General features: G+C 45.4%; 1 long non-coding RNA gene across 3 annotated transcripts in view; it reads right to left on the bottom strand.

Moving 5' to 3' along the window:
• Positions 1-16,335, bottom strand: part of LOC141078573 (uncharacterized) — a 95,640-nt gene that overhangs the window by 30,024 nt on the left and 49,281 nt on the right. Inside the window, exon 1 of one of the 3 annotated variants that reach the window (XR_012227966.1) lies at positions 5,998-6,108. The exons of the other annotated variants lie outside the window; for them this stretch is intronic. This is a non-coding gene — a long non-coding RNA (uncharacterized lncRNA). Of the gene's footprint in view, positions 1-5,997; positions 6,109-16,335 lie in introns of those variants that run through there. 3 annotated transcript variants of the gene reach the window in all.

Genomic DNA, 16,335 nt, shown 5'->3' with positions numbered 1-16,335 from the left:
TGCGAGACCGCGACGTCATCAAAGGTCATTGGCTCAATGCATCACTGGGAACGGGACCTGCCGGGAGCATCGCTGAGGCCTTGTGACGCTGCGCGGGACATCGGAAGGAGAGAATATGACGATTTTTTTATTTTAATTCTATTTTTTACAGGGATATGGTACCCAGAGCCTGGAGTAGAATCTCCTCTCCTCCAGACCGTGGGTACCAACCCCAAATGTTTTGCTTACTTTTCGCATGGTGGGCACAGCCACATGTGGAAAGTAAGCAGAACAATGCATTCCTATGTGTGCAGATTTTCCCGTGATTCCGCACAAAGAATGAGCATGCTGCGTGCGTATTTTTCCGCGATGCAATTCCGCCACGGAAAAATCTGCAGCATTAGCACAGTATATGCGGAATGCCATATGATTGCATGGGATGCTTTTTTTTGCGTTTTCGTGGCAAAATCGTGCGTTTAAAATCACCAGGAAAACTCAAAAAAACGCTTCGTGTGAACACAGCCTGAAGCACTTGGGGGTTCAAAGTGTTCACCACACACCTAGATAAGTTCCTTGGGGGTCTAGTTTCCAAAATGGGGTCACTTTTGGGGGGTTTCAACAGTTTAGGCACATGAGAGGCTCTCCAAACTCGACATGACACCTGCAGACCATTCCATCAAAGTCTGCATTCCAAAACGTCACTACTTCCCTTCCGAGCCCAGACGTGTGCCCATACAGTAGTTTTCTCCCACATATGAGGTGTCAGCGTACTCAGGACAAATTGGACAACAACTTTTGGGGTCCAATTTCTCCTCTTATCCTTGGGAAAATAAAAAAAATTGGGGACTAAAAGATCATGTTTGTGGAAAAAATATGATTTTTTTATTTTCACACCCGGGCGTTATAAACTTCTGTCAAACACTTTGGGGTTCAAAGTGCTCACCACACACCTAGATAAGTTCCTTGGGGGGTCTAGTTTCCAAAATGGTGTCATTTGTGGGGGTTTCCACTGTTTTGGCACATCAGGAGTTTTCCAAACGCGACATGGCGTCCAATCTCAATTCCAGCCAAAAAAGTCAAATGGCGCTGCTTCCCTTCCGAGCTCTGCCATGCACGCAAATAGTCGTTTACCCCAAATATGGGGTATCAGCGTACTCAGGACAAATTGCACAATAACTTTTGGGGTCCCGTTACCCTTGGGAAAATAAAAATTGGGGGTGAAAAGATCATTTTTGTGGAAAAATTATGATTTTTTTAATATTATCCCTGTACGTTGTAAACTTCTATGAAGCCCTTGGGGGTTCAAAGTTCTCACCACACATCTAGATAAGTTCCTTGGGGGGTCTAGTTTCCAAAATGGGGTTATTTGTGGGGGGTTTCCACTGTTTTGGCACATCAGGGACTTTCCAAACGCAACATGGCGTCTGATCTCAATTCCAGCCAATTTTGAAGTGAAAAAGTCAAACGGTGCTCCTTCCCTTTCGAGCTCTGCCATGCGCCAAAACAGTGGTTCCCCCCCAGACATCAGGTATCAGCGTACTCAGAACAAATTGCACAATAACTTTTGCAGTTCAATTTCTCCTGTTACCCTTGGTAAAATAACAAAAATTGGACCTGAAGTAATTTTTTTGTGAAATAAAGTGAAATGTTCATTTTTTTTTTAAACATTCAAAAAATTCCTGTGAAGCACCTGAAGGGTTAATAAACTTATTGAATGTGGTTTTGAGCACCTTGAGGGGTGCAGTTTTTAGAATGATGTCACTTTTGGGTATTTTATATGATATAGACCCCTCAAAGTGACTTCAAATCTGATGTGGTCCCTAAAAATAAAATGGTGATGTAAAAATGAGAAATCGATGGTCAACTTTTAACCCTTACAAAAAAAAATTTTTGGTTCACAAATTGTGCTCATGTAAAGTAAACATATGGGAAATGTTATTTATTAAGTTATTTGTGTTCCATATCTCTGTGATTTAAGGGCATAAACATTCAGATTTGGAAAATTGCAAAATTTTCAAAATTTTCACCAAATTTCCTTTTTTTTCACAAATAAACGCAAGTTATATCAATGAAATTTTTCCAATAACATGAAGTACAATATGTCACGAGAAAATATTGTCAGAATCACCGGGATCCATGGAAGTGTTCCAGAGTTATTACCTCATAAAGGGACAGTGGTCAGAATTGTAAAAATTGGCCATTAACGTGCAAACCACCCTTGGGGGTAAAGGGGTTAATGTCCAAAAACTCACACAGTGCTCAGTACACTGTATCCTCTGGATCGCAGCCGGGAAAACACAAAACAGTCTGTGACCGGCCATGAGCGACCGCACTATCGTGTATGCAGGTGTGCCAGACCCTTTGGCTCCACTTGGCCCTGTGTTGCCTCACACAGGGAGTGCTCTGCAGACCAACTGCTCTGTCTGCTTGCAAGACCAAAACTGACACACCCAAACTCTTCCTGTAGGGTTTTTTTCCTTCACTCCAATCTGTGGCCATAGGCCACTTATAAGATCTGGATTAATGCTCCAGTCTCTTCGGAGGCGTGGGTTCAAATCCCACTGCTGCCAATATTACGAGAATTTAAAAACACTTATAAGATCTGGGCTGGAGGAAACGGACTGGACCCCACTACCTTCCTGCAGCCTGTTTCAAAAAGAAAAGCCCATACCAGGTTTTCCTGAATAAGCTCCTTGGTCAAGATAACTTGACCAGGTTCAAACTTACTATTATTCTGCCTTGTGACTCACAGGCATGCTGCTGTGACCACAAGGCACTCCAGCGGATCTAATATGCTTCTGAGCGCATCCTGGGGGACACAAAGCGCCCCTCACATATGACCCCGGTCACTGCCTCACACTATGTAGAGATATATCTACCTATCTATCCATCTATCTATAGATATTCACTTATATTTGTTTTGTGTGTGTAAACATTATGTGAACATGGTATGTGATGATATTATGGTCTTCAATGGAGTATGTAAAAGAAGAGGTTGGACAAAGAAATTACATCACAATTCTTTTTTTTTTTGCTAAACGACAAAAACCAGGGGCGTAACATTCCCAGTTGCAGGGGGTCGCAACTGCGACGGGGCTCCTGAGCGCTTAGGGGCCCAGGACCCAGGGCCGCCAGTCAGGGCATTAATGCCCTGACTGGCATATGGAGCCCCTATGAGCAGAGGGGGCCCACATCGGGCCCTAGCGGTGGGGCAGGCTGGGCAGGAGGGGAGGTCAGAGAGGCACCATGTCAGTGCCGACTCCCCCTGCACCGCATTGAACTATACCGGCGTCTATGACACAGTCACAGTTCAAAGCAATGATGGAGAGAGCGTCAGCTGACTTTCCCTCTCCCATCATTCCCCCCTCTGCCTTTAATACAGCGGGTGCGTGATGATGTCATCGCGCACTCACTGTGTATCAGGCAGAGCAGGAGACAGGAGCGCGGGCACGAGGAGAAGGTGAGGAGTTTCTTTTTATGCAATAGTGAGTACAGCCAGGAATGTGGGGCCATTCTCAGGGGGATGTATACCATGGTGCTGTATACCATACAGGGGATACTGTTCTCTATACTATGGGGGTGTATACCATGGGGGGGTGCTGTGCTGTATACCATGGGGGGTGCTGTGCTGTATACTATGGGGGGCTGTATACTATGGGGGGTCCTGTACTGTATACCATGGGGGGCTGAATACCATGGGGGGGTGCTGTGCTGTATACTATGCTATTCTGTTTACCATGGGGGTGCTGTGTTGTATACCATGCAGTGCTGTATACCATGGGGGGCTGTATACCAGGTGGTGCTGTATACCATGGGGGCTGTATACCATGTGGTGCTGTAAACTATGGGGGGTGCTGTGCTGTATACGATGGGGGGCTGTATAACATGCGGCTTGTGCTGTATACCATGCAGGGCTGTGCTCTACTCCACGCGGTGCTGTATATCATGGGGGGTTCTGTGCTGTATACCATGAGGGGTGCTGTGTTGTACACCATGGGTGGTGCTGTGCTGTATACCATGGGCGGCTGTATACCATGCAGTGCTGTATACCATGGGGGGTGCTGTGCTGTATATCATGGGTGCTGTATACCATGCAGTGCTGTATACCATGGGGGGTGTATACCATGCGGGGCTGTGCTGTATACCACGTGGTGCTGTGCTATATATCATGCGGTGCTGTATACCATTGGGTGGGTGCTGTGCTGTATACCATGGGGGGCTGTATACCATGCAGGGCTGTGCTGTATACCATGCGGTGCTGTGCTGTATACCACGTGATGCTCTATACCATGGGGGTGCTGTATACTATGCGGGGCTGTGCTCTATACCATGTGGTGCTGTGCTGTATATCATGTGGTGCTGTGCTATATACTATGCGGCTGTGTTATATACCATGGGGGGTACATTATATTCTATGGGGGAGGCTGTGTTATATAATATGGGGGGGCGACATTATAGTCTATGGTGTAGCAAGTCAGACACCTGCCCTCCGCTCCTTTCATTCTCTATGTGAGGGTGGAGTTATGGGAGCGGTGGGGCTGTGGACAGATCGAGGGATGGAGCCTGGGGTGGTCTCAAGGGGGCCCCAAAATTTTTGCCAGTATGGGACCCCGAAATTCTTAGTGGCAGCCCAGGGTGGGGGGGCCCCATTTGAAAGTTCGCACCGGAGCCACTGGCAAAAACGCATACAAATCCGCATGGAAAAACACATGAAAATCCGCATCCAAAACACACGGATTTTTACCTGCGTTTTCTGCCAAGAGAGGCAGAATCTGCGCAGAAAAATTCACAGGCAAATCCGCAACGTGTGCACATACTCTTAAGCTGCAATGCTCCTCTGGGAAATATGCAAATTAACTCTTCAGAGAGGAAGAGGACTGAACTCTTGTGCCACTTATAGGAAGTAGCAATCCTAAAAGTCAATATAGTCGATATTGACTTTTAGGGTTGCTACATCCTATAAGTGCCACTAGAGTTCCAGTCCTCTTCCTCTCTGAAGAGACTATTTGCAAGCTTTAATATAAATTAATATAAAAATATACAGTGCTAACAATAAATATATAAAGGAGGTAAAAATAACAACACATAAACATGCAAAACCGTTATAAAAAGGGGGTAATAACAGAAATAACTAAATGTTTCCATATACAGTTATCGTAGGGAGAAGTGAATCATGGGGCACGGGCTGCCCTCACATGTTAACACTTCTCTTTGTATCACCCAGCTTTCTATAGTCCTGATCATAGGCTCATATTTCCAGGATGAACCGAAGTTGCCATTTTAAGGGATGGTGTTTGTAAGTGGACGAATGGCTAAGGATGTGGCATTTGCAATCTCCTGTCTCCCCCTATACAGACAATAGGAAATATTCTGCTTAGTACAGACCATTTGCTAACCCCTTGAAGCTCAAAATCCAAGAGCTAAGGGGCCAGTTTTAACACCTCCTGCAAAAGCCCCTTTGTGCTTACAATACTGGTATATTCAGTTTCACCCTTTTGTCACCTAAATGTAACGCTACTGCTGGTATGAGTTTCCCTTATTGATTATATATCTCCTTCACAGCCGTGGACTTGACCATGGCCCTCGTGCACCCGCGATAATCGATCAAGTAACGAGCGTGCCCGGGCACCCCGATAGTCGATCGAGTATCATGCTGTGTCGAGCACGCTCGCTCATCACTAATAGGGAGGCTGTGGGGATTCATACTGTAGAGAGAGAAGATATGTGGGGATCACTCTGTATAGAGAGACTATATGGGGGTCCATACTGTGTATTGCACTTCATAACAGTGGTAAAATATGTTCAATATTACTTGCGTCTATTTGTGAAAATATCATGCCGCGGCACTGACACCACACTAGTTGGAAGCATGGCTTTAAAGGGAAGGTGCCGTGTTTTTTTATAATTTAATGTAAAAAAGAAAATAGTATAAAAAGATATTGTCCCCTAAACTTGACTCAGTGGTGTGTATGGATTTTTTTTCTGTAGTAATGCAGCCACTGGGGGCTGCCATCTTACCTCTCTGGCTGCTGAACGACACTTTCCATGCTCATTTACGGCAGTCCCTGGGCATAAGAGATAATAGTCGGCTGCCGACCCCTATCTGAATCATTGCAGCAGCATCAGGAGTGAACTGGCCACGCCTCTGTGGGCAGCTCAATTCACAGCTGTGGGTGTGGCCAGGCGCCATCTTATTAGAGCCCAGTGCTTTCCTGTTAGCTTCATTTACACTCTATTGCAAGCCCTGGATGCAGGACTGTTCCAGCATAACAGGGCTTGGATGTTCACTCTGCACATACCAGCTGTAGGAGAGGAACCAGGACGAGCTGCTGGACACCAAGCTGCTGTTTCCAAAACACACGGCCAGCCGCTGCCCCTGCAAAACATACGAGGAGCTGCTCCCTGCTGTTTCAAAACACTTGGCAATCTGCTGGACATCTAATCCTCTCCTGTGTGATACTGACTGCTGAGCCCTGTATCTAATCCTCTCCTGTGTGATACTGTGTACTGAGCCGTGTATCTATTCCTATCCTGTGTGATACAGACTGCTGAGCTATGTATCTAATCCTATCCTGTGTGATACTGTCTGCTGAGCCATTTATCTATTCCTATCCTGTGTGATACTGACTGCTGAGCTATGTATCTAATCCTATCCTGTGTGATACTGACTGCTGAGCTATGTATCTAATCCTATCCTGTGTGATACTGTGTGCTGAGCCATGTATCTAATCCTATCCTGTGTGATACTGCCTGCTGAGCCGTGTATCTAATCCTCTCCTGTGTGATACTGTGTGCTGAGCCGTATATCTAATCCTATCCTGTGTGATACTGCCTGCTGAGCCGTGTATCTAATCCTCTCCTGTGTGATACTGTGTGCTGAGCCGTGTATCTAATCCTATCCTGTGTGATACTGTCTGCTGAGCCATGTATCTAATCCTCTCCTGTGTGATACTGTCTGCTGAGCCGTGTATCTAATCCTATCCTGTGTGATACTGACTGCTGAGCCGTGTGTCTAATCCTCTCGTGTGTGATACTGTCTGCTGAGCTATGTATCTAATCCTATGCTGTGTGATACTGTCTGCTGAGCTGTGTATCTAATCCTATCCTGTGTGATACTGTCTGCTGAGCCGTGTATCTAATCCTCTCCTGTGTGATACTGACTGCTGAGCCGTGTATCTAATCCTATCCTGTGTGATACTGTCTGCTGAGCCGTGTGTCTAATCCTCTCGTGTGTGATACTGTCTGCTGAGCTATGTATCTAATCCTATGCTGTGTGATACTGTCTGCTGAGCTGTGTATCTAATCTTATCCTGTGTGATACTGTCTGCTGAGCCGTGTATCTAATCCTCTCCTGTGTGATACTGTCTGCTGAGCTATGTATCTTATCCTATGCTGTGTGATACTGTCTGCTGAGCCGTGTGTCTAATCCTCTCGTGTGTGATACTGTCTGCTGAGCTATGTATCTAATCCTATGCTGTGTGATACTGTCTGCTGAGCCGTGTATCTAATCCTCTCCTGTGTGATACTGTCTGCTGAGCTATGTATCTAATCCTATGCTGTGTGATACTGTCTGCTGAGCCATGTTTCTAATCCTCTCCTGTGTGATACTGTGTGCTGAGCCGTGTATCTAATCCTATCCTGTGTGATACTGTCTGCTGAGCCATGCATCTAATCCTCTCCTGTGTGATACTGTCTGATGAGCCGTGTATCTAATCCTATCCTGTGTGATACTGACTGCTGAGCCGTGTGTCTAATCCTCTCGTGTGTGATACTGTCTGCTGAGCTATGTATCTAATCCTATGCTGTGTGATACTGTCTGCTGAGCCATGTATCTAATCCTCTCCTGTGTGATACTGTCTGCTGAGCTATGTATCTAATCCTATGCTGTGTGATACTGTCTGCTGAGCCGTGTGTCTAATCCTCTCGTGTGTGATACTGTCTGCTGAGCTATGTATCTAATCCTATGCTGTGTGATACTGTCTGCTGAGCCGTGTATCTAATCCTCTCCTGTGTGATACTGTCTGCTGAGCCGTGTATCTAATCCTATCCTGTGTGATACTGACTGCTGAGCCGTGTGTCTAATCCTCTCGTGTGTGATACTGTCTGCTGAGCTATGTATCTAATCCTATGCTGTGTGATACTGTCTGCTGAGCTGTGTATCTAATCCTATCCTGTGTGATACTGTCTGCTGAACCTTGTATCTAATCCTCTCCTGTGTGATACTGTCTGCTGAGCTATGTATCTAATCCTATGCTGTGTGATACTGTCTGCTGAGCCGTGTGTCTAATCCTCTCGTGTGTGATACTGTCTGCTGAGCTATGTATCTAATCCTATGCTGTGTGATACTGTCTGCTGAGCCATGTATCTAATCCTCTCCTGTGGGATACTGTCTGCTGAGCCGTGTATCTAATCCTCTCCTGTGTGATACTGTCTGCTGAGTCGTGTATCTAATCCTATCCTGTGTGATACTGTCTGCTGAGCTGTGTATCTAATGCTATCCTGTGTGATACTGACTGCTGAGCCATGTGTCTAATCTTCTGTGTTCTACTGACTGCTGAGCCGTGTATCTAATCCTATCCTGTGTGATACTGACTGCTGAGCCGTGTATCTAATGCTACTCCATGTGATACTGCTCTCCTGAAATACTCTGTGCTGCTGTCACCCTGCTCCTCCACCATATATCTCCCTCTGTGCCCCCCATAGACCAGCACACTGCTCTCCTGAAATACTCTGTGCTGCTGTCACCCTACTCCCAGAATCCTTGCTGCCTGCCATCCTCGGTGACCGAAGACCCCATTCCTCTCCTCAGATCCCGTCCTGGTGATGTGTGAAAGCGAGGCGACAGGGGCCTGATATATGGTGGAAGGAGCAGGGCGACAGCAGCACAGAGTATTTCAGGAGAGCAGTGTGCTGGACTATGGGGGCGCCCTGTTCGGTGCCATGGATTGTACATAGAGCGCTGTGTTTTATACACATGGATGGACCATCTGCTTGTCTGCTCCACAGAAATCCAGGAAACATTTCTGCTGATTGATGGCCTGTCCTGATCCAGACTTTGCATGCAAAGACAGTCAGTAACTTTGCAGGCCCAATCAAAATGGCTGCTCACTATGTTCCTAAATGTCATCCTCTCTTTTCTCTTAGCAAACACCCAGAAGCGGAGGAGAGGAGTGACACCACACCCATGTCAGCAGATTCCTCCCATAATTACTGCAGGGCAGTAATGTGAGCTAGTTGTATACTAGGTTTTTGTGCCAAATTTCAGTAGCTGCTCCCCCTTGTGTTAACAAGTGGAAATGCCAAACTTTTTAAAATTATTTTTCATATTTTACAAAATTAAAAACATGATAATATTTTTTAAGAAAATGTAAACATTAATTCTTCACATTTTTTCAATTGCTGAAAAAATTTTTTTTGGATGGCACCTTCCCTTTAAGGGTATGCCAGCCTGCACTTTTATTTGTATAAATGATAATGCAGTAATGGATCCTAAACAGGATCCTTTTGGTGTCTTATTGTCCTTTACAATAAGGGAATCCCATTATAGCTTAACTTCTTTCTGACATGTGACGTACTATCCCGTACACGGTACCCGGGCCCGTATGACCGGGGACGGGATAGTACGTCACCGCGATCAGCGGCGCTCACGGGGGGTCACGGACCGTCCCCGGCACATTAATCCCCGACACAACGGCGATCCAACATGATAAGAAAAGTTAATTCAGCTCACCCTTAATAAGACCAATGTCCACGAGACACGGACCTCGTCTCTGCCAGACGATAGACGTAGCAATCCAAGAAAGGGAATGTCCAGCTCAAGAAGATAAAATCCAAATCCTTTATTGTCCTTCTTAAAATAATGACAGGCTTGATGCACCTGACCGGATAGTCCGGAGGAAAGGTTGCTAATGAACAGCTGGACGCGTTTCGAACAAGTGTTCTTAGACTCAGTATGTCTCCCGGGAGAGAGGGTGGGTATATAAATGCAACACACAATATTCACAATAGATTACTAAAATGCAATTATCCTAAATGGAGTCTGAACAGAGCTTCTAAAATTGTTGGTAATAAATCACGCATTTCTTTACTCAAATCTGATCATTCTGTTACCACAGCTGATTCTATTATCCCCCAGAAAGGTTTTCAGGCAGGTTGTCCCACTTTGGTTTTGACGCATAGCGTCTTTTTCAAATCTGTTTCTGATATTATACGGCGCAATGCAAACATTCTCCCAAGTGATCATGTTATGGACCACATTCTTGAAAATGGAATTGTTTCCAGACGAGCCCCAACACTTGGCAATTTTTTGTCTCCAAGTTTTTATCAGAGAAAAGCATATAGAAGGGGTCACTGGTTGTCTAGTAAGGGTTTTTTTTTAGATGTGGACAATTTCCTTGCAAAACCTGCACCTATTCTCAACAAACCACCTGTTTTACTAATTCTAGGACACACAATTTTTCAGATCAGTGAAATTTTGAATTGCAATTCCGACCATGTAGCTTACATAATAGAATGCAAGCAATGCAATTTAAAATACGTTGGTTCCATGATCAGAAAATTAAAAATGCCTCTAGACATTTTATCACCTCACATAACAGAGATTTCTTTTTTCAGTACCTTTGCAATTGAACATGTAATAATAATAATCTTTATATAGCGCTAACATATTCCACAGCGCGTTTACAGTTTGCACACATTTTCATCACTGTCCCCGATGGGGCTCACAATCTAAATTCCCTATCAGTATGTCTTTGGAGTGTGGGAGGAAACCCACGCAAACACGGGGAGAACATATAAACTCCTTGCAGATGTGGTCCTTGGTGGGATTTGAACCCAGGACCCCAGCGCTGCAAGGCTGCAGTGCTAACCACTGAGCCACCGTAACTAAATCTCCACGCGGTGGTAGGAGAGACATTTGCGGGACAAAGAAGCATTGTGGATCCTTTCACTGGACACAAGAGTTCCTGATGGACTAAATCTCAAGAAAGAGTTCATGCTTTATTATTGATTTTATTACTTTGTATGAATTTTGTATATGTTTTTTTTCTTTATTTTTATGTTAATTTGTTGTTAATGAGACACCTGTGTGCTGTATTTATATACCCACACTCTCTCCCGGGAGGCATGCTGAGTCTAAGAACACTTGTTCGGAACGCGTCCAGCTGTTCATTAGCAACCTTTCGTCCGGACTATCTGGTCGGGTGTGTCAAGCCTGTCATTATTTTAAGAAGCACAATCAAGAATTTGGATTTTATCTTCTTGAGCTGGACATTCCCTTTCTTGGATCCAACATGACAACAGTGTACCGGGGGGCACAGGGAAGAATCACGCAGGGAGGGGGCCCCCTGCGTGCTTCCCTGAGACACTCAGAACAGCGCGATGTGCTCGAGCTGTTCCGAGGGTCTCCTCGCTGCAGGCCCCCGGATCCAATATGGCCGCGGAGGCTTTTGGGTCCTGCAGGGAGGCAGCTTTCTCAGTGCCTGCTAAGAGCCTCCTCAGTGCCTGTCAGATCGCTGACACTTTATAGTAATGTCCCCAGCTGGGGCAATATAATAAAGTAAAATAAAAAAAATCAAGTGTAAAAATAATTTTTTTAAAAATTCCTAAATAAATTAAAAAAAATAAAAATTCCCTAATAAATTATTTTTTTTTGTAAATTAAAAAAAACAATAAAAGTATACATATTTAGTATCACCGCGTCCGTTATGACCCGCCCTATTAAACTGTCCCACTAGTTAACCCCTTTAGTGAACCCCTTAATAAAAAAACAAAGCAAAAAACAATGTTTTATCATCATACCACCGAATAAAAAGTGCAATAACGCACGATCAAAAAGACATGTATAAATAACCATGGTACTGCTGAAAACATCATCTTGTCCCGCAAAAAAGAGCCGCCACACAGCATCATCAGCAAAAAAAATAAAAAAGTTATAGCTCGCAGAATAAAGCGATGCAAAAATAATTATTTTTTAAATAAAATTGTTTTTATTGTCTAAAAGTGCCAAAACATAAAAAAGATATAAATGAGGTATCGCTGTAATCATACTGACCCAAAGAATAAAACCGCTTTATCAATTTTACCACACGCGAAACGGTGTAAACATCTCCCCCCAAAAAAGAAATTCATGAAATGCTGGTTTTTGTTCATTCTGCGTCCCAAAAATCAGAATAAAAAGTGATCAAAAAATGTCCCATGCTACCAATAAAACAATCAACTCGTCCCGCAAAAAAGAAGACCTCACATGACTCTGTGGGTCAAAATATGGAAAAATTATAGCTCTCAAAATGTGGTCATGCAAAAACTATTTTTATAATAAACAGCTTCTTTTAGCGTATGACAGCTGCCAAACATAAAGACCCCCTTAGTTAGGGAAAAATAATAAAATTAAAAAAAGTATTTATTTCCATTTTCTCATTAGGGTTAGGGCTATGGTTAGAGTTAGGGCTAGGGTTAGGGCTGAGATTAGGGTTAGGGGTGTGTTGGGGTTAGGGTTGGAGTTAGAATTGGGGGGTTTCCACTGTCAAACGGTGCTTCTTCCCTTTCAAGCTCTGCCATGCGCCCAAATAGTGCTTTACCTCCACATATGGGGTAACAGCCTACTCAAGACAAATTGCACAACAACTTTTGGGGTCCAATTTCTCCTGTTACCCATGGGAAAATAAAAAATTGAGAGCAAAAGTATCATTTTTGTGGAAAAAAATGATTTTATTTATTTTTATGGCTCTACGTTCTAAACTTCTGTGAAGCACTTGGGGGTTCAAAGTACTCACCACACATCTATCTAAGTTCCTTGGGGGGTCTAGTTTCCAAAATGGGGTCACTTGTGGGAGGTTTCCATAGTTTAGGCACATCAGTGGCTCTGCAAACGTGTCATGACACCCGCAGACCATGCCATCAAAGTCTGCATTACAAAACATCACTGGGGGGCGGGGCCTAGCTCTTGATGTGAGAAGTCAGGTGGCTGTGCTTCTCTGCCACCATTAGCCTCAATTATCCTGCACAGAGCCCGAACCAGCTAATTCCTTTACCAGGATCAGATGTCTGAAGGTCCCAGGAGTCAGGGGCGAGCTTCTGCCAGACTCAGAGAGACAGACATGGGCCGCAAAAGGCAGAAAGATGCCGGAGCCTGCAGCAGTGCCTCAGTCCAAGATTGTGCTGAGAGAGAGGAGGAGGCGGGAAGAAGAAACACAGCCTATGCACAGAGGCTGGAAGTCTCAGCCCGGCTGAACAGGTATGTGAGGGGCATAGAGACAGATGAAGAAGGAAATGGAGGGAGTGAGAAGCACAGAGATGAGGAGGAAGACGATGAGGAGATACCTGTGCTGAATGCAGAGCTGGAGCAGGAGGAAGAGGGGGATGGTGACACTGTGCAGTTAGCTGAAAGTGCAGATGTAGCAGAGCCCACCCTGCGGGATGTATTCCAAGCTGTCTTATACTGCAAGACTGCCTTAACTGCTCTAACAAAGCAGGTGAATTGCCTGAAAGAAGAAATGGGAGGCATAAAAACATCTATGCAGAAAGTTACAGCCAGATTAACTGAGGTGGAGGACAGAGTTGGTGTAACAGAAGATCACTTAACCTCAGTGCAAAAGACACAACAACAGCACACTCAGAGGATCACGGTAGTAGCCAATAAAAATGACCTGGAAAACCGGTCACGTAGGAACAATTTGCGCATTGTGGGCATCCCTGAGAGAGCTGAGGGTGCTGACCTCACAGCCTTTATTGAAACCTGGCTGCTGGACAAGTTTGGTGCTGATAACTTGTCGAGAGTGTTTGTGGTGGAGCATGCCCATCGCGTACCCATGAGACCCCCAGTGCCGGGAGATGGACCTCGCACGATGCTAGCCAGAATCCTGAATTGCAGAGACAGGGACACAATCTTACGAAAGGCTGGAAAGTTGACAGATCTTAACCTGGAGGGCAAACGAATCGAAATATACCTGGATTACTCAGCCGAGGTGCAAAAGTTGCGACTGCGGTATGGCGAAGTGAAGAAACAGCTCCGCTCTTTGCATTTAAAATACTCTACAATTTATCCTGCTAAATTAAGAGTGGAAGCTTTTGGAAAGGTCATTTTTTTCCCGTCACCGGTTGAGGCTGCTTCGTGGTTGGAGCGCAACCGGAGCAAATTGAGAGAAGATAATGGCAATATGACCACATGACCCTGCTAGACTGATCACTGGACAGGGTTGTGGCGCTGCTTTACTCTGCGAAATAGGAGCGCAGAGGAGGGGGAGAACTCCCCACTGGGATCTACGTATTATGGTTAATTGTTTGACTAATGGTTCGGGACTATGCATACTGTTGACAATATGGCGGAGAGGCTGCCAATGATGGAGGAGGACACGACGCATGTTGAAGTGCGGAATACTGAGAAGTTGCTCAGGTTCTTTGAGCTCCCACTCTCACGTTGGGGAGAGAGTGACAACTGCAAAAGGGGAAGGGTGGGGGGAGGGGAAGCGGAGAGGGATGGGGGGAGGTGGGTGGGGCGGATTTGTAGGGAGATGGGGGTTTTCATGCTGTTTGACCGGGTATGATTGGGACCACAATGTAATGATGTTACTTGATGATGATGGATTGTTCTTTCTAATGCACAATGAGTAACCGTACTGTTCGGATGTTAAGTTGGAATGTACGTGGTATATCTGATAAGGTTAAGAGGGCGGCTGTTCTGAATCATATCAAATCCTGTGAACCTATGATCGCGTGCTTGCAGGAGACACATCTCACTAGAGACACTATGCACTGGTTGTCAAGAGCCTGGATGCTAAAGACATATCATTCTACTTATTCCTCGTACTCCAGGGGGGTGTCAGTCCTAATACACAAAAACACACATTATGAAGAGCTGGTAGTGCATGTAGACAGTGAAGGGCAGTATGTATGGATTGCTTGCAGATTGTTCGGACACAAAATGATTTTAGTGGCTTTATATATCCCTCCACCTTACTCTAAAAAGAAACTACAAGCAGTACTGGAACTGACGGGCAGATGGGGGGAGACTCCGTTGTTGATTATGGGAGATGCTAACAACACTATGAATGATTATTGGGATAAAGTAAGACCGGCAGGTACGGAAGCTGGACAGGACAGGATGACTGCCTTTGGCAAGTATGTAGGGGAACTTGGGCTGGTAGATCTGTGGAGAGTACGAAATGAGGGTAAGAGGACTTTTTCATGTCATTCGGCAACACATGGAACACTGTCGAAGATAGACCTGGCTTTGGGGGATACCGCTATGGACGGGATGGTGGGGGAGGTGGAATACCTACAGAGGACTCTCTCGGATCATGGTCCTATGGTGGTCACGCTTCTGGTGAGATCTGCTCAGGGTCAGAGGGGAGGTTGGCATCTTCACCCGACGTGGCTTAAAGTGGTGGACATGGGTGGCATAACCAAAGAGCTAGAGCACTTCTTCCAAATGAACGAAGGGAGTACTGAGGCCACAACGGTATGGGATGCCATGAAGGCATTTACGAGGGGACTTTTTATAAGTGAGATTGCGAGGTGTAAGACCAAAACTAAATTGGCAGATCAACAAATAAAAGATGACCTGACAAGAGCGGAGGCAGACATGATTTTGACGCCAACGAGTGAAGCTCACAATAGACTAAAATTGGCTCAGGAGGCAGTTGATAAACTGCACATGATGCAAGCTGAGAGGAAAAGGGCATTTCAGCAAGCCCAATTCTTTGAAGAAGGAGAGAGAGTAGGTCACTTGTTGGCGGTGATATCTGCGGCACAAAGGGAGTCTTCCAGGGTGTATAAACTGAGAGATCAAACAGGGGCGACTCTGACAGACACAAAGGACATACTGGAGGTCTTCAAGGCATATTACATGGCACTGTACACTTCGAGAGCACGGGACACAGAGGGGGATGTGGAGAAATTTTTGGAAGGCATTTCACTACCTAAATTGTCTGAGGAAGATAGGTTGAGGTTGGAAGACCCTGTGAGTGTGGAGGAGGTGGAATGTGCAATACTGTCTATGCCCAATAACAAATCACCGGGAGCTGATGGTCTACCTGGGGAGGTGTACAGGGAGTTAGTGGAACTGCTGGCTCCGAAATTGAAATCTGTGTTTGATGAGGCTTTAGTGACGGGGGCACTGCCGAGATCAATGGAGGAAGCGGTGATAGTAGTTCTGCCGAAGGAGGGAAAAAATCCCATGGATGCGGAGTCGTACAGGCCCATTTCGTTGTTGACAACGGATGTCAAAATACTCGCTAAGATCCTGGCCACCCGGCTCACCGGGGTTGCGCATACCATTATACACGAGGACCAGTCGGGCTTTATGCCTAACCGCTCCATGGCTGTTAACTTAAGAAGATCATTTCTTAATATGCAACT

This window comes from Dendrobates tinctorius, unplaced genomic scaffold (assembly GCF_039654945.1).
Source record: "Dendrobates tinctorius isolate UK_male_01 unplaced genomic scaffold, ASM3965494v1 ptg000581l, whole genome shotgun sequence".
NCBI lineage: Eukaryota > Metazoa > Chordata > Amphibia > Anura > Dendrobatidae > Dendrobates > Dendrobates tinctorius.
This window is presented reverse-complemented; position numbering and strand designations above follow the sequence as displayed.